General features: G+C 38.9%; 1 long non-coding RNA gene across 1 annotated transcript; it reads right to left on the bottom strand.

Annotated features, from left to right (window-relative positions):
* Positions 1–8,411: 8,411 nt before the first annotated feature.
* On the bottom strand, positions 8,412–9,384 carry LOC122142487. The gene is made up of 3 exons (XR_006158637.1): positions 9,200–9,384; positions 8,990–9,079; positions 8,412–8,888 (listed from the first exon to the last, which is right to left on the bottom strand). It is a non-coding gene; the product is annotated as an uncharacterized LOC122142487 (long non-coding RNA).
* Between the last annotated feature and the right edge of the window lie 10,856 nt (positions 9,385–20,240).

Consider the following 20,240-nt stretch of genomic DNA (forward strand, 5'->3'; position numbering starts at 1 on the left):
TAACTTGCCACATCGTTAGCTTATGGCAATATTACGTTCATATTAGTCTGTTTCTCTCTTATTCCGAGGTCCACCCGTAGCCACCAGATCACATGTCTGATCCAAGGTCAGAGGGGTAACTGCAGTTACATGGAGCCAGTATGTATCCAGCCCAGATGGTGGATCAGCACCTAGGAGACGACATCTACAGCCCGGAAAGAGAGCAGAGACCAGGACAACGAGAGCCCCAGAGACAGATCCCCTGTAAAGACCTTGTCTCAGACGACTCACGGGACAAGACCACAGGAAACAGATGATTCTTCTGCACACAATCTGACTTTGCTGCAGCCTGGAATTGAACTGCTGGTTTGTATGGCCAGAGGAGAACTGGCCCCCCAACTGAGCCTGGTTCTCCCAAGGATTTTTCTGCATTCTGTCACCGATGGAGTTTTGGTTCCTTGCCGCTGTCAGCCTCTGGCTTGCTTAAAGTGGGGACACTTCATTTACAGCGATAGCGTTGACTTGATTGCAAATTATTGCACAGATACTATTTAAACTGAACTGAGCCTGCATGATGACATCACTGAATTCAATGATGAACTGCCTTTAACTGTCATTTTGCATTATCGACGCACTGTTTTCCTAATTAATGTTGTTCAGTTGCTTTGACGCAATCTTTTTTGTTTAAAGCGCTATATAAATAAAGATGACTTGACTTGACTTGACAAGTCTCAGTTAGTCTAGTACAGAACACGTAGCCAGGTTTTTTTTTTTAAATGAATATGATAGACAAGAAAAAGAAAAGGTAAGTACTAGTATTAGTTGGTTAAGTGCAGGCGAAAAATATGAGTCTTTAGATGTTTTTTAGATGTTCCACCAGCTGGGCGCAGTCCAGGAAAAAGTCAGTGAGAGTGATTTTGAACCTCTTTGGGATGGCACCACAAGGCATCGTTCACTTGCAGAGCGCAAACACCTGAACTAATGAGCTTAGGTATGTTGGCGCCGTGCCAGTGGTCGTTTTGTAGGCAAGCATCAGTACCTTGAATTTAATGCGAGCGGCTACTGGTAGCCAGTGTAACCTGATGAGGAGAGGAGAGTAACATGAGCTGTTTTTGGCTCATTGAAAACAACCCTCGCTGCTGCATTCTGGATCAGTTGTAGAGGCTTGATAGTACATGCAGGAAGGCCCGCCAGGAGAGCATTACAATAGTCCAGTCTGAAGAGAACAAGAGCTTGGACAAGAAGTTGGGTGGCTTGCTCTGACAGGAATGGTCTAATCTTCCTAATGTTGTATAAGGCAAAATCTGCAGGACCGGGTCGTTGTAGCAATATGGTCGGTGAAGCTTAAAACTGATCATCCATCACAACTCCTAGGTTTCTGGCTGTCCTGGAAGGAGTTATGGTTGACGAACCCAGCTGTACAGAGAAGTTGTGATGAAACGATGGGGTTAGCTGGAACCACCAGCAGTTCAGTCTTAGTAAGGTTGAGCTGAAGGTGATGGTCATTCATCCAGCTAGAAATGTCACTCAGACAGGCTGAAATGCGAGCAACTACTGTCGGGTCATCTGGTTGGAATGAGAAGTAGAATTGAGTGTCATCAGCGTAGCAGTGATAGGAAAAGCCATGCTTCTGAATGACAGATCCTAATGACGTCATGTAGATGGAGAAGAGAAGCGGTCCAAGTACTGAGCCTTGAGGAACCCCAGTAGCAAGTTGTTGTGACTTAGAGACTTCACCCCTCCAAGACACCCTGAAGGATCTATCAGACAGGTAGGAGTTAAGCCACTGGAGTGCAGTTCCAGAGATGCCCATCTTTCTGAGGGTGGATAGGAGAATCTGGTGATTAACGGTTGTCAAAAGCAGCAGACAGGTCCAGCAAAATGAGTACTGAGGATTTTGAAGCTGCTCTTGCCAGTCACAGGGCTTCAGTAACCGAGAGCAGGGCAGTCTCAGCTGAGTGGCCACTTTTGAAGCCAGATTGGTTGCTGTCCAGGAGGTTGTTCTGTACAAGAAACATAGAGAGCTGGTTGAACACAGCTTGTTCAAGTGTCTTTGCAATGAATTGAAGAAGGGATACCGGTCTGTAGTTTTCTAGAAGTGCTGGATTTAGAGAGATGGTTTCTTCAGCAGTGGGCTTACGAGAGCCTGCTTAAATGCTGAGGGAAACGTTCCAGAGTTAAGAGATTAGTTGATAATGTGAGTAAGTGAAGGTGTAACAAGAAGAAGAAATCGCTTGAAGGAGGTGAGTGGGGATCGGATCAAGTGGGCAAGTAGTAGGATGACTGGACAGGATAAGTTTGGAAACGTCCGTCTCTGACGTTTCAGAGCAGACTGCGCTTGTCCGAAGGAGGGACTTTATAGAAAACGAGGCATTTGAGAGAGGCGGGGCATAGAGGACCTACAATAATGTACAGCAGGGGTGGGCAACCTTTTCGGCATGACGTGCCATTTTTAATTTTTCTGGTTAATCACTGTGCCATACAATAATGTACAGCAGGGGTGGGCAACCTTTTCGGCATGACGTGCCATTTTTTGTGTTTTATTGAGTGTTTATTGTGGACATTAATGTTTATGCATGAATGGAAGTGTCAGTCATCCAGAGATGTGGCTTCTTAAGACTTTTGATCAACTGTTCGCAATATCTATTGTGATAACACTACTGCTTGAACTCTCCACCTGTTACGGTTCGGAGTATGGAGTATTGGGGAAAAATTATCCACAGTCAGGAGTTTCTGATCTCCCTACAAACAGCGTCTGCCGGTATTATACCAGATATTCCGGTGGAGTTGTGCAGATTGCATGCACGGAGCAAACATTGGAAAAGAGGGAGAAGAGGAGGCCTGCATCGGAGACTTAAAAACCTCAGGCTCGACAACCACCGTAGGCTACCCCCACTTCCCACAATCCTGTTGTCAAACGTGCAGTCACTAAGACACAAGACAGACAAGCTGGAAGCTTGGATCAAGTGCAAACCCGATATAAGAGACACTTGTCTTCTCGCCTTCTCGGAAACATGGCTAAGGGAGTCAGACCGGGACGAGGACCTGATTATGAGTGGGTTTGGTAGCCCAATTCGCCTGGACCGAGACCCGATGACAACTGGGAAAAGTCGGGGAGGAGGAGTGTGCCTCTACGTAAATAAAAGGTACTGTAACACTGTGGTAGTGAGAGAAAGAATATGCACTTCGGATATGAATTGTTGACAGTGTCTCTCCGGCCATTCTATTTACCCTCGAGAGTTCCAACAGCTGTTTTATACGCTTGTGTATATTCATCCGCGAGCCAATGCTTCAATTGCAGCGCAAGTGATCGCTGATGTCACTCACAGACTGGACTCTATTTGCCCAGAGGCCCCCAAGTTTTTATAGGAGATTTTAACCACTGTACTTTAGACAAGACCTTAAGATCATATGAACAGTATATAACTTGTTCTACAACGCAGAGGAACACCACTTTAGATCTATGTTATGGTTCAGTAAAAAGAGCCTATAGATCTATGGCTATGCCGCCACTTGGTGCCTCCTACCACAACAGTATTTATTTGATGCCTGTGTATAAGCCCGCGTTCAGACGCCTTGAGCGTGAGGAAAAAAACATAAAAACTTTGGACAGAAGACAGCATTTCCTCTCTACAGGGGTGTCTGGAATGTACTGATTGGACTTGTTTTTATGACACTTGTAATGATATTATGACTTCACGCAAAACAATGTCTGCCTATGTCAAAATATTGTGTTGATATGATTATTCCATCTAAAAAAGTGGTCATTTATCCTAATTACAAGCCTTGGGTAACGAAGGAATTGAAAAGTGTTATCAACAGGAAAAAAAGACATTCTATTTAGGGGACCTGGTAGAGAAAAAAGCTGTCTCAAGAGAAGTCAAAAATGAAATAAGGAAAGCAAAAAGCCAATACAAGAATAAAATTGAAAATCAATATAATAGTGGGGATTTAAAGGCAGCCTGGCAAGGCATTAAAACTATGGCAGCTATTAATCAGCCTGTGTGTAGAACAGCGCAACAAATAAAATTGAGTGGTATAGATGACGGCGATTTGCCTGATATTTTTAATAAATTTTTCTGCAGGTTCGAAATACCGTGGCCGGGAAGTGCAAAACAACATTACGAAGTGTGAAACACTTTTACGAAGCTCGAGACAAATTTACATTTTGGAAAACATTTTTACCTATCATAAAACACAATTACATGGGAAATAACACTTTTACCAAGGACGAAACAAATTTACATTTTAGAAAACAAATTAACAAGACGCAATACAGTCCTGAAACAAATTTACAATGACAGATTCTTCACGGAAAGGGAACGTACCACACACCGGAAGTGACGCGGTGAAAGGTGTTGTTGGTGAGCGCAGTAAATTCGTGTTGTGGTTGTGGAGTAAATGGCGTAAATAAAGTTTATGGTGACTGAACATGGACTGCGGCCGAGGGATGTTTTGCCCGTTTTGTGGCAAACACATCAGCAGCTTAACGCGGTTTTGCTTTACGTGTGGTCGGTGTTTGGAGTTTCCTAAAGGACGCGGTCCAGACGGAAACACCAGACATACTGCATCTATGTGTTCAATATTTTAACGAAGGCCACTCGTACGCTGTAATCGTGGACATGATGTCAACACGGTGTAAACATCAGCTTGAGGACTCTTAAAAGTAAACTGAACGAAGCCGGGTTGTACAGCAGAAAGGATTATTCCTCTCCAACTACTCGGCTACCGCACGATGTGGCAGGTACTTAAACAGAAGTACAATTTTCGAAGAGAGATGATGTGATGAATTTGCTCCGGGAGCTTAATCCTCGCGGGTGTGGTGAGAGCAGAACACGCAGAAGGTTTACAAGAACGACATAAAGCTCCATGGGACCTAACTATATGTGGCACGCAGAAGGTTATGATAAACTCAAGCCATTCGGTTTGGCCATATCGGGATGCATAGATGGTTTTTCACGTAAAGTACTGTGGCTTGAATGTGGACCAACAAATAATAACCCAACAGTGATAGCTCACTATTTCATGTCATGTGTGCGAAACCTCGGTGTCAATCCCCATGAGACTGAGGACTGATTGCGGCACCATCACAGTGACTATACTCTGGTGTACGGCTCATCTATAAATAACCAGCGTATTGAGTCCTGGTGGTCTATATTTAGAGAAGGAAGGTGAGTGGTCTTCAGAAAGGGTCATTGCATCTTTTGGTCATTCGATTTTCTTCTCAGGAACGAGTAATGAAAAACAAAAAATGGGCACAATAAAGATCAATACAAAATGTAAAACAAATACAGCCCGCCAGGAAAAGTAGTTGTTCCTGACAAGAAAATCGAATGACCAAAAGATGCAGACCATACATTTCATTACGACTAATCTTTGATTTTATTATTCAAACATATGTGTATATGCTTAAAAGTATAACTACAATTTGTATCAATTTCTATAGGTCTCAGTTCTGGATGGAGTTTTTTGCAGACCTTATAGAGGCCGGATACTTCAACGGGAGTCATGAGCATCAGTGCCTATTGAGATATTGCTTTGGTGATGTTATTCAGGAGGACTTGGATGAGTGTGTGAGACTGTGGAACAGTCACAGGATTCGCCCTTCCAGAACAGCAGCTTGTCCAGGAGGAGTGCCCAGTGAACTCTACTACTTACCACACAGGTGATACATTGGTAATAAACAGATAAAAGTATTATTCTATTGTTTTAGCTTAAATGAAAAGAAATGCTTATGTTTTCTATTTAACATAGGTTTGGCTCCAGAGACTGCGGATTTCAAATTGAACAGGCTGAACTGGATGCCCTTCCTGAGGCTAGTCTGTCAATGACTCCTTGTGGGGACCCAAAACATGCAGGAGTACTTGGACTTTGCCATGGAACACAATCAGTTACAGAAGCCAGAGAACTGGGAGTCTGCATCAGAACTGTACATGAAACTAAAAGAAATGGCTCAGCTATGAAATGATCAAAAAGGGAGGGTTTTTTGTAGTGGTGGAGTACTGCCTCCTGTCTGAACAATGTTTATGAATCTGTCACCCACAGCTTAATTGTTTTTAAGTGTGAAGTAAATTAATCAAAAATAGTAATAAGTATTTATTAAATTTTTGTAGTATAGAAAACAAAACTTCTTGAACTACTTGTTTCGTTATCTAAAACAGTGATTCACAAAGGGATCCCAGTTTGAGATTCATGAATCTAAAACATTTTCAAAATGTTAACGGTGAGAAAAAAAAAACATGCTCACATACGGTTACATTATAAAAACAATTTTGGCAACTGCACTTTAAAGTGAACCTTTAACAACAACGTTTTCAGAGTTTTAACTCTAGAGATCATCCATCATTTAGCTTAAAAACAGCCAAATCCTGGACTATTTTGAATCCCAAAGTCCATTTGTGACTTAAGTGTCTGGGAGTCTAGGAGTGGTAATTTCAAGGAGTTTGTACATGTATTTGCCGTTGGGAACGCAGAGTCATCCAGGAACTCTATTTGTGGCAGTGGTTCCAAGCCAGATGGGGGAAGTGAAGACAGCCCAGTAGCAAACATCAAAACATCTTCCACAGACACAGCAGCCTGGCCTTCTGCAAAGAAAAACTATTCAGATACATAATTAGTGGTTCAAGCTCGGAGAGCTGAAACCCTATTGTAATTGTACTGATTTTTATTATTAGGAGTTTTTTATTATTATATGTTTTACATTATATGTTTTATTATTATTTTATGTTTATTTTATATGTTTTTTATTATTATATGTTTATATGTTTTTATGTTTGCCTCAAGAACTATTGCTGTCAATCAAACTGTTCATCAAAAATTTGCTATCATCTTAAAAATCTACTACTAGTCCTAGATTTTTCGCCCAATCGCAACCAAACCAGTGCAGTACAATTCTCTGGACTCTCTAGATCAATAATTATCTAAAAAAAAGTTGAACTTTACCATTTGGGTAGCCATAACAGGGTTATTTAGAAAATGGGTGTGGCAAAACACTCAAAAGCCTATAAATCCTAAACGAAAACTCAGAACTTCACAAAAATTGGTGAGCCTATGAGACATAACATTCTAAAGAAGCATGCAAAATTTCATGGAGATCGGACCATAGGTGGCACTATAACTTTCAGAAAGCTTTGAAAGCTATATAATTCCTATGGTAAACTGCCTGTAATGGTCTTTTCCGTCTGTGATTTAGGTGGTTACATTATTGCTAAATAAAACTTAATGTCTTTTGATGCTTATGTGCTTAAAGGCTGGATATGCTTGAACCCCGATAAATGCTGCTTGCAGCTTTAATTGCCATGTGTTTTCTTAACTAGTTATAAAAAAACAAATAAACTAACAAACCTTCACAATCAAGGAGATAGTCTGCCCAGTAGCCCATGGTTTGACTTTCTTTAAGTCTTCGATTACTCCCCGAAGGACTGAGGTCAGGTTTGAAGAGTATCTCAAGGTCAAAAGCAGTGAGTTGCTTTTCAGAGTGGCACAGGGCAGGGGCCAGCAAAGTAGTGCAGTCAAAAACTCCAGGGTTGAAAGACCCTCCCTGAATCTACAGAGTGAACACAAACATTGTTTCACTGCTGTGTAGTGGCAATTCAATTTATATTTAAAGAAAACTATTAAATATTCTTTTCTCTACAATTACTGCACCTTATCAAACATACATTTGATAAGGTGCAGTAATTGTATTTTCACATTGCACATTAAAAGTTAATTGTTACAAACTAAGTATTACACACAGAAACAGAAGACTGGAATGAAACAGACGGCATAAGTTAATGAACCCTTTTCTCAGTATGCTGTTGAACCACCTTTGGAATAATTCCAGCCTGGATTCCGCGTGTATGAAGCTTCAGGCTTTACACACCCATCAACATCAGCACACTCTTATATCTGATTTTATATTATATATTATATCTGCTGTTATATTATATAATAACCTATATAACCCTTTAATTCAATTCAATTTTATTTTTAGTATCAAATCATAACGAGTCATCTAAAGACACTTTACAGATAGAGTAGGTCTAGGCCACACTCTATAATATACAAAGACCCAACAATTGTAGTAATTCCCACCACACCAATCAGGGCAGGAATAGATTCAGATGTAAATGACACTGGCACAGTATGGAGCAGGTGGTTGGATAAACAGCAGCAAGTTATCAAGTGTTTGATGGATTAAGTGAGCCTCAAACCATCACTCTGCTGCCAGATGTGCAGTAGAGGTGGATGGATCACTTTAAGGGGTAACTGGACTGATTTTCCTCTTGAACTCTATGGAGGAGTTAGTCAGGAGGAAAAACCTATGTATAATAACTGTAAGCACTGTATCTCTTTGCCTATTTTTTTAATGAGATACATACACAGCATAGTGTAATCTTACACCATAAAAAAAACTAATAAATTAATGAAACAAATTCTGTACTGGTAGTATTCATCATCCCTAACAGCTGTGAATGAATTCATATTGCAAAATTAAAACTAACAATGCATTATATACTCTAATATACAAGCATTTGTCATGTGATATATATGGTCAATGACCATTAACCAACCATTAGTATCCTATAGTACACATCTAACCCATATGCATACCATTTGCATTGTAGACCAAGAATCGATGTCCTTCTGGTCCATCAAAAATGGGCTGGTCTTTTAGATGTTTCATGAGTAGAGTTAAAAACTCTCGTCTTGGACCACCAGTGTCAATTCCCTCTTCCAGAACACCAGTCTCATCAGTAAATTTGACCAGCATGTCACAGGTTTCAGAATATGTTGTACGCTTGAAACCTCTGACTGCCCCATCCCAAACATTAGCCCTTGAGATGTTGAACCTGCTGACTCTTTTATGATCAATAGGAAGTGACAGGTTTGCTACGATGTCAGGTAATGTAATGTCCGTCTCCTCCCTGTAATGAGAAAAAGTGACTTAATTTGTGGATTTTATTTGTATACCAGAACTATTGTACAGTGAAAAAACAGGAGTGCTAGTCAAAAGCTGTCATATTACATTGCTGTCTGTTGGAAATTCTTCACATTGACAGCAACCGGCTCTTCGTCCTCTTGCTCAACATCTGGTGAATACAGGTCTGTGTATTTCCTGTTGGTAAATTATCATTTCCATGTTAAAACATCTTACAAACAAAAATGTCCTCCCCATGTAATCAGTTAAATGAATTTAAATTATGTCAGTCACTATGATTTTTTTTTTATTATTTACCTGTAGCAAGAATTTTTTTCTGGATATTTTTCAGGTGGATCCAGATCCTCAGCATCAGATATTACTATCTGAAAAAAAAAAGATTAAAATGTCTGAAACAACAACACTGAAAGCAAGAAATGTCTTGGTGCCAGTCTGCCTTATTATCTGTCCTGGCTGAATTGTTAATGAATGTCCTGGTGCATCTCTGTAACATGATAAAACATAAAAATTATTAGCTCCATGATAAAGGCTATAATGTAGTTTTGAGTAAAAGGTAGTAGTAGAGGGAACAGAAAGATTTATAAAAAATGTTATAAATATATATATGGTATTTTCTGTTTCAAGTTCATCAGAGTGAATTCTCTGATCACATTAACAACTTAAAGATAGATTATTTAAAAGTACTCTCATGCAATTTGGCATCTAGCCTTCGTCAGCGAGTCAAACGGATGAAATGAGAGACAATGGGTCTTTTCTAGTGGCCAAGGTGTTCTGGGCTAGAGTGGGGGTTTTAGACATCTTAAAACCAGCAGGTGTCCTTCATGCCTACAGTCAAATCATGTAAACATTATGTATACACCAAGATACAGCCAAGATTCCTATTGGTTGATTACCACTAGAAAAAAAAAAAACATTGTCTCTCATTACATCCCCTCACTTCATTCTCACATGTTTTTTTTAATGGTTTGGTTAATTTGTCATTTGTGTTTATTCACCTGCAAGAGCTCATTGTTATGTTTTTAGGACACACCGATAAGCTCTTGCAGGTGCATTAAGTAAAGCTCACACAAGCAGCTGTGGGTCCTTTAGGTAGGGAGCGAGGGGCACCTCAGTCAGTTACAAAAACAGCCGATAGCATGTCGCAACACTGAGCTTATGTGCGGTCTTGCTGTATTTCCAGGTGAACAAAAGTGGTAAAACATCTCCAAAACAGCAATATAAATGTATAATGTGTATGTGAATAAGTAGTGAAATATCTGCAAGTAGTTTTATCACAATTTTGTGAGTTAAATGAAAAAAAAAAAAAATTTAAATTGCCCTTTAGCTGGTAGTGAAAGCACTGTAGCCCAATAAGATATGAGTTATTATTATTATTTCCAGTAAAGGAGTAAAGAAATAATTTCAACCCATGCACGCCTGAAAGTTCCTTTGTGTACAAGTGTGCAACACCTACCTTTCATCTTCCAGTTAGAGTTTGGAAGTACTTAGATTTTGTGGTTCAAAAACCTGAGAGGAAACGGATAAAATTATCAACAATTTTTAACAGCTTCCATTATTGTTCCATTACCACATACAGCATATATCAATGCTGAATGGTTTTCTGTTACTGTATAATAGTTACTGCAAAACAATCAAAACAAAGCTTTTTCAACTAAATTATTGACCAGGACAAAGATTTTATGCGTAAAATCCAATGCACATCTAATAAATAAATACAAACATAAATAAATAGAATTAACTGATGTACCAAAGTGTCAGTTCGGCTGAATTCAGCTGTGCTCCTTGTTGTGATGACAGTTTCAGAATCAGAGTCTGAGGTGTCATCACTGAAAAAAATAAATCAAACAAACATTATCTATCCTCCAGCAGAGTATCAAAATATGTAAAAATATTGAATCATGAGATCCACTAACCTCTTTTATAGTGTTTTTCTAGGCAAATGAAAAAAGTGATCCTGGAATATGCCTTTCCTATTTCCTTTTTGTATTCTGCCAATTTGAATGGCCTTTCTGACCCAGGCACATGGACCATCTCTGAGCAGTCTGGATACATAAGGACGTAAGGTCCTCCGTGCATGTCCTTGTTAAATATTCTCATTTTCTGTACAGCTTGTTTCAGTAGATCAGGTGCTGCTACCTCCGGTTCTGTAAATAACGGGAGTGTTTTAAATCGGTTCCATCAGTTTCATGTGGCGCCATCAATCCTACATTAATTATATATCCTTGTTATTTTACTAGATAAATGTATACATAGGTAAAATAAATATACACATACACACAAATACATATAGAGCATTGCAAAATTGTATAGGACGGTCAGTACAACTTACCTGGACGTGTTTTCTTTCTTTAGGCTTAAATCTTCCTTTTGGCCCACAGTTAAAAGACTGCCGTTCCTTTGACTTCAGCTTCTGTGCTCCATGAACTGTTTGTATGATGCGCGTGACTGTTCTGCTGAAATGGACAGAGTTCCATTTTAAAACAGAAAGTTACAAGCCGCTACACTGAAAAATAACAAATAACAACTTACTTTGCTTAGCAGTGTCCGGCTGTCGAGATGTCCCCTGTGTTTCCATCTGGTCCACGTCCTTTATAAACTCCAAACACCGACCACACGTAAAGCAAAACCGCGTTAAGCTGCTCATGTGTTTGCCGCAAAACATCCCTCGGCCGCAGTCCATGTTCGGTCACCATAAACTTTATTTACGCCATTTACTCCACAACCACAACACGAATTTACCGCGCTCACCAGCAACAACACCTTTCACCGCGTCACTTCCGGTGTGTGGTACATTCCCTTTCCGTGAAGAATCTGTCATTGTAAATTTGTTTCGGGACTGGTAAAAGTGTTTTGCGTCTTGTTAATTTGTTTTCTAAAATGTAAATTTGTTTCGTCCTTGGTAAAAGTGTTTTTTTTTCCCATGTAATTGTGTTTTATGATAGGTAAAAATGTTTTCCAAAATGTAAATTTGTCTCGAGCTTCGTAAAAGTGTTTCACACTTCGTAATGTTGTTTTGCACTTCCCGGCCACGGTATCGAAAGGTCCTTCTCAGATAGCTTAGTCACATTGATAGAGACGTGGAAGCCTGAGAGAGGGATAAAAATACAACAGGAAAAAGTCACAACACTACTTAAAAGTACAAAAATAGGTAAGGCTCCCGGTCCTGACGCCATCTGTGGGCGTACACTCCATTATTGTGCAGAGCAGCTTAGTGAGGCTTTTACAGTTATCTTTCAAAAATGTGCTGATCGTGGGGATATACCTGATTTATGGAAAACATCAACAGTAATACCCATCCCAAAAACAAAATTTCCTAAAGACCTCAATGAATTTAGACCAACTGCATTAACTTCCCTGGTCATGAAATGTTTTGAAAAGGTCTTGAAGGACACAATCATCCCCCTAACTGTAGACAAATTAGATCCTCTACAGTTCGCATATCAAGCAGGTAAGGGTGTAGAGGATGCAAAACCTTTTATTCTTGACAAGGTGTATAAACATCTTGAGAAACCTGCATCACATGCAAGAATTTTATTTGCTGACTTTAGTTCAGCTTTTAATAAAATGCAGCCTCACATTCTGATTGAACGATTAGCTTAATATTTTAAGTTACCTGAGCAGATCCTATTACTTATCTTAAACTTTTTAACAAATAGAAGGCAGCAGGTCTATGTAAATGGAAATATGTCATCTGTTATCGTATCAAACACAGGCTCTCCTCAGGGCTGTGTGCTCTCCCCCCTTCTTTTCATATTATACACTGACAACCGCAGGTCATCTTGGGAGAACAGCTACTTAGTGAAGTTTTCAGATGACACAGCTCTGTTGTCTCTTTTACAGGGCAGCCAACCTGATCATCGCAGTGCCCTTGAGGAGTTTGCTAGATGGTGCGACGACAGTCTCCTTGACTTAAATGTGTCAAAGACCAAATAATTAATAATAGATTTTAGGAAGGTTAGTGGCGAACCAAAACTGAGTGTAATACACAATGAAGGTGTTCAAGTGGTTCAAAAATACAAGTATTTGGGCACAGTATTTGACTCGCAATTGAATTTCAGAGAGAACACTGACAGCATTATTAAGCGAGCAAACCAGAGAATATACCTACTGAGGAAGCTGAACTCCTTTGGGGTCTGTAAAAGAATTTTATATACATTCTATCAGGCATTCATTGAGAGTCTATTAACTTTTTCTTTCTTGGGTTGGTTTAATGGTTTAGCTGTGAAAGACAAAAAGAGTTTGAGCGACATTGTTAAAGTATGCTCAAAAATTACTGGTACCCGATTAAATGATCTCTGTTCTCTCTGGAAAAAAAGAGTGGTCCAAAAAGCAGATAGAATACTGTGCCAACCAGATCATGTGCTCAGGTTTGGATTTGTTCTCATGCAGTCAGGTCGGTGGTATTATGTGCCAATACGGAAAACGAATCGTTATGCAAACTCATTCCTTCCCTCTGCTATAAGATTCTTGAATGAGAACTCATAACTACACAAATGGCTCTTGTATTCCACTGCTTTGTTCTGTCACTGGCAGGTGAATGTGTGTGTTGTGCTGTTTGTGTGTGTCAGGGTGTGATCGTTTTGTATACATTTTTAACTTTATAATTCTTATATTTATTGTGCGCTAATAATTCTAATTTAACCCTTATTGGATGGGTTGGCTGTAGAACTGAATTGCCCCCTTGGGGACTAATAAAGATATCTGAATCTGAATCTGATACGATAAAAAAAAATAGGCCCTTTTGATTTTCATGCAAATCGTATCTGAAGATTTTTTCATAAATTGTTTTTTAAACTTTTCAAAAGTTTCTTGAATAACATATATACAGCGTGACCGTACTGAACATCACTGTATGTGTGCATGTGACGAGGCCAATGCATTAAAACCGTTCATCATTCTATATTAATGCGCTGCTTTAATTGGTGCGCGCGCGCACACACACACATCACTTGCACACAGAGATTTTGTATGGCACTGTGCAAAAAGTGACATTCAGAAGCTCATAAACTTGTTCGGCCCGATTCTGGCTGAGTGTCGCCACAATCGGCTGGAGTCCGGGTCGGCTGAAGTACTGTCTCACGTCGTCGCACCAAGTCTGGCATCTTGTAGTCGTATTAAGTACATTGCATTGTATCTGGCCCTATTGCGGCTTAAGTGTGTTGGTGCAATGACTCGGTAATTAATGATGATGATGATAACAACAACAAAAACTGGCCTATAATACTTGTAATGTCCATTTTTACCCAGTTGATTTTTCATGATGATAATGATAAAATCATGATAAAATAAATATTATTATTATTTAAATATTATAATAACATAACCTAATAAAATTAATATAACAGAAAAACAACAAAAACGATTAATAAATGGTACATAAACATGCACATTGTCTTTGTGGACGGACATATACGCTGCCTGATTGGAACTGACACAGACCAGCCGTCACGCTGTTTGGCGCCCATTTCTAAATATTATGCGGCAGACGGATATCTATCAAGCACATGGCCCGATTCTGTGGAGCGGCAGTCGGCCCACTTGCTTTGAAACGGCCACAAGACGACTTTCGTCATCAATTCTAATCCCACAGAGCGGGAAAAGGGACCTCACTTTCGACGCCATAAACTGGTGAGTGGAGCATTATTTAATTTTGTAATAGACTATTAAGGGTATTCTATAGTCTTTGAATATACATAGCACAATCAAAACGGTTAATAAATTTGTCAACGAATTGTTAGCTAAACCGGAACTCTCCAATTTGTTATACTAGGTAAGGTAAGGTTAATAAGTCAACACATTTTAGCGTCGCAGGAATTCTTAAATATCTTTTGACATAGAAATAAAATATTAAGAGGAAAAGAATACACACTTTGGTAAGTATATTTTTTCTGTATTTTGTACTACATCTAGTACAGTTATTAACGTTAGCCTAGCTACGTTGGATGTAAAAAAAAAAAAAAAAAAAGATAGGCCAGATATAGGCATAATTTAACTTAGCGACCAGATTTAAGCCAACAAAAAAACATATGTGTTGCCTTAGAAGTATTTATGGTTTAATATTAACTTACTTGATTGGTTTAATGAACTTTGACTGCATAAGTGTACATGATATAGTTTTCAACGCTAACTGGTGCGAGGGCATAGAACTGCAGCACGAACGTTAAACGCAAGTTTACAGCACCCGTCACAGTATTTTAATAACTAAAAAACAACAGCACTTGATCTGAACGCATTAAAGACAGTGATATTAAAAGACCAAATGTTGTAGCTATATTTCCATTGGTTATGCATGCAAGCAGATGAGCCCTAAATATCTTAATGCATTAAACCATTAGGAACTGTTATGCGTAATGTGCGTAATGTGCTGTTGACCCTTCTCAGGGAGTATGATTAATAGGCGGGCTGACCAATCGTAAATTATGTTACGTACAAATTACTTAAATTACGTACAAACCAGACAGGAAAGTTAACATGGGTGGAATTGAACTTGAAAAATGGTGTGTACTGAAGCCTTTCCAAGGTTGTAAAAAATCACTTTCTGATGTTCTTTAAGTAAATATGAAAAGATGATCTGTTCACGTTATTTTAAAGCTTTTCACAGCATACCCATAATACACATTAGCAATGAGGTGTATACTGAATTTGGTCTTTTAATGTAACTGTGTCATTGAAGGCACCTTCTCTCCAGGTGGACATTCAAATAAGTGTGCATAATCACGTGAATGATAGATGATTTAAGAATGTTTATGAATATTATTTTATGAATATGTTAGTTGATACCGTCCATTGTTCAGAATATAAATAGTATCTTTATTCACTGCATAGAGTAACATAAATGTGTTGAAAATGATATTACAGCAGGCTACAGTAAAAGTACAATTTTACATTTTTACCTTTGCAATTTATATATATATATATATATATATATATATATATATATATATATATATATATATATATTTTTTTTTTTTTTTTTTTTTTTTTTTTTTTTTTTTTTTTTTTCATTAAATATTTTTTTTTTTTCCTGACTTAAATATCATAGCAATTACTTAACATATTGTTCATGTTGTGGTTCTGTTGTGCTCATTTGTAACTTGGTTTGGATAAAAGTGTCTGTTATGATTAAATGTAGGCATAAATGTAAATATGCTGATGTAATCAGCTTCCACATAATATTTGAGTATAATGGAGCTTGCATATACCTTTACACTGGTTGCACCACTGGTTTAATATATTTACAATACACAGTGAATGAATAAGTGTTTTTAAAACAAGTGCATGATTTAGTTAATGTCAATGTTGATTAATGTTTATTTCTCACTTGTATTTTTCCTTAGGTTGGAGAAAAAAAAGGTAAACATGGATAGACGTAGTCTTAGAAAACGAGCAGTGAAAAGGGTGAGTTCTTTATTTTCTTCCTTTCCTGATGAGATGCAGATCACTGGAGCTGCAGAGAATGCCACTGTGAATATCACAGAGGAGGACCAGAATCAGGGTGATCAGGGTCAGGCATCACATATATTTGACAGTGAAGATGATTCGCAGAGTGATGATGACATAGTAAATGTCAGTACATCACTAACTGAGTCTTTGTGCGACTGGGCAGTTCATTTCAGGGTGTCTTTAGTAGCTTTGACTGCACTTCTGGCCATCTTGAGAGTTCATCATCCTTTCCTACCAAAGGATGCCAGAACTCTTCTACATACCACTACCTCCTACAGTATCCAAGTTGTTGCTGGTGGTACTTACCACTATGTCGGCATTTTGAAAGCTTTTGCAAAAAGCATGGATCGCATCTGGTCTCACATTCCAAACAGGCATGAATTTAAATTGCAGCTGAACGTAGATGGACTACCTCTGTTTAAGAGTTCCTCAGTACAGTTCTGGCCAATCCTTGGCTTGCTACAGGGTGTTGTGAAAAAGCCAGTTGTCATTGCTCTGTTTTGTGGTGTCTCAAAGCCAAGTTGTCTGGTTGCATATTTACAAGATCTTGTCAGTGAGTTGCAAGAACTAAGCAAAGGATTCTTCATCAAAGGGAAACAGTGCTTCTTGAAGGTCAATTCTGTCATCTGTGATGCGCCAGCAAGAGCTTTCATTAAAGGAACAAAAACGCATACTGGTTACTCAGGTTGTGACAAGTGTGTCCAAACAGGTGTTTATCTTAAACACAGAATGACTTTTCCAGAAGTCAACAGCGCACTCCGGACAGATCTGTCTTTCAAAATGATGTACGATGAAGACCATCACGTGACAAAGTCACCATTAACTGATGTAGGTATAGGCATGGTGTCATGCTTTCCTCATGATTACATGCACCTTGTCTGTCTTGGGGTAGTACGGAGACTGTTGGATTTATGGATTGCATCAGGGCCTTTGCTATCCCGCTTGTCTTCTCATCAGATGAAACTTATCTCTAGTGCACTCGTAGGCTTAAGAGGTTTCATTCCTATGGACTTCGCTCGTAAACCAAGAGGGCTTTTAGAAAGACTCCGGTGGAAAGCCACAGAGTTGCGACAGTTCTTGTTGTACACAGGGCCAGTGGTTCTCCAAAATGTGCTGTCGGGTTCAGTCTACAACAATTTCATGTTGTTATCAGTTGCCATTTTCATCCTTGCAAGTCCTTCATTGTCTGCAGATCTTCATGACTTTGCACACACATTACTTGTGTCATTTGTGACACATTTTGGCAAACTGTATGGTCCAGAATTTGTCACTTACAATCTTCATGGGCTAACCCATCTTTCTGAGGATGTTCGAATACATGGAAATCTGGACCTAATATCTGGATTTCCATTTGAGGATTATCTAGGTAAGATGAAAAAGATGATAAGAACCCCGCATCATCCACTAGCCCAGATTATTCGGCGAATCTCTGAAATGGATCCTTTTACAGGAAATGATGAAGCTTCACATGGAAAGAGAAGGTTGCAGAAGGAGCATGATTCTGGCCCACTTCCACCCTCTATGATGAACATATCTGTACTTCAGTTCCAGGAGCTTGTCATAGGTGGTACCAAAATTGATGCATCAAGCGAGGGAGACAGATGTGTTAAGATTGGTGGCTGCATTGCTTTGATTGACAATATCCTTCAGTGTCAGGACAAAATATATATTGTCTTCAGAGAATATGAATTAATGGAACCATTTTTTGAGTATCCTCTGAGTTCATGTGATTTGGGCATCTACCTGGTTGGAAAAATCTCATCGAGGCTGAAAACCATTGAGTTATTTGACCATGTTGAGAAGTATGTGAGGTTGCCAAATCAAGACAAATTTGTTGCAGTGCCAATGCTGCACTTGTGCCATTGATTTCATTTAGCTATTTCTTCTTGTGCAGCTTTTTTTTTTTTAGCTGTGCTCTCCCCTTTTCTTAAAAGGGCTTTGCAAAGTTCATTTGAACTGAACAAAGTTCACTTCATTTTCATCAAGCTTTGTTCATAATCACATCTACTTGTAATGTCTTTCATGCTTTACTTGTTCTATATTTTTTAAGCACCTTTCTGAAATTGTACTCACCCTTGGCCTATCTAAAATGTAAATGAGTTTGTTTCTTCATGGGAACGGATTTGGAGAAATGTGTCTCTGCATCATTGTCTCAGCAATGGATGTCCTGCAGTGAATGGGTGCCGTCAGAATGAGAGTCCAAACAGCTAATAAAAACATCACAATAATCCACAAGTAGTCCACACCACTCCAGTGCATCAGTTAACATCTGGAGAAGAAAAAGGTTGCACACTTCTAACAGCTTAAGTCATAAAGTCCACTGTTTTAGACTGTTTCTGCTTGTAAACAGTGCTCAGCAGATTTCTCTCCTGACTTTTCATTATGGACTCGTATTTCATCCAAAAGTAACAGTTTTAAGTTAAAAATGTCTTAATGATGGATTTGTTTCCTAACGTGCCGCTTTTGGCTTCACAAAATATTAATTGGTTGACTGGACTGGAGTGGTGTGGATTATTTTGATGTTTTTATCCTTTGTTTCTCTGCAAGGTATCCATTGATGAGCAAGTGATGTGAAGCTACATTTTTCCAAATCTATTCCCATGAAGAAACAAGCTCATCTGCATCTTAGGTGGTGTGGTACAGCAAATAACATTAGTTACTTAATCCTCTTTATCCCCAATGGGACATAAGGCCACTATCATCTGACCTCATATTGTGGCTCGCTCCAGGTGAGATGCATTTCTTCCAGCTCTGATGTCACTGTCCTCCTCTAGGTGATCTTTTTGGTCTTCCTTGTCTTCTCTTATCAGGTGGTGTCCATTTAAGTGCCACGTTCGGGATGCGGTGCTGGTCCATTCTTAATAAATGCCCAAGCCATCTCAACCATCTGTGTTGATCTCAACCACCACACTGTTCTTCTGTATAGCTCTACAGTACATTTGAAATTCTCTCTGGCCAAAAAATACTACATTTTTCACAAGCAGGAGTTTTGGAAGCCATCCATCTTTCACATATCGCTATGCATCACTCCCTAGCATTCAGAGTCATACAAGATTGACTTTGCATTGCTGTCATACAGTCTAATCTTTGTTCGTAGGCTGTAATGTTTTAACTTCCAGGTGGGCCAGAGTCTAGCAAAGGTGCTACGAGCCTTCCCAAGATGTGCATTAATATCTTGCCAACTGCATTGTCAGTGCCAAATGAACTTTCCAGGTAGGGGAATTCCTCTACCATCACAAGTTGGCTACCATCAACTTTGATCCAATTGGATTGATGCACATAACTTGGGTCTTGGTGGTAATGATATTAAGACCTGTCTGGTTGGCAATGTTGTGCAGCCTAGTTGTTTTCAGTTGCAAAGAAATTAAATTTTTTTAGGAAAACATTCCAGTATTTTTTTCTCTGTATAGTGGACTTCAGTGGTGGACTTCAAATTTTTATTCTGGAAATGGACTTGTGCTTTAAAGGGACATTTTATTTTGATTCTAAAATGTATGTTATTCATTGACTTGCATTCTGTGAATAACCAAGGAACACAAAAATCTTCAGCTAAAAATCGTCTTTAATGTTTTGCTCAAGAAAAAAGTAACAGAAAATTTTCAATTTTTATTAACTATCTGTTAAACTATCTGGGTGTCAGGGCAGAAAAATCAAAAACACATACACTATATTGCCAAAATTATTCGCTCACCCCCTTCCAGTGAACAGGTTTGACTACTTTAGAAATTTCCATAAGTACAAATCTTAATGTTAAATCAATGATATTCTAGGGAATGGTGTGCTTCTAATTTTATAGCAACAGTTTGGAATGGGCCCTTTTCTGTTCTAACATGCCAATGCCTTTGTGTATAAGGCAAGGTTAAAAAAATATATTGATTGAGTCAGTGTGGAAGAA

This window comes from Cyprinus carpio, chromosome B25, assembly GCF_018340385.1.
Source record: "Cyprinus carpio isolate SPL01 chromosome B25, ASM1834038v1, whole genome shotgun sequence".
NCBI classification, from domain to species: domain Eukaryota; kingdom Metazoa; phylum Chordata; class Actinopteri; order Cypriniformes; family Cyprinidae; genus Cyprinus; species Cyprinus carpio.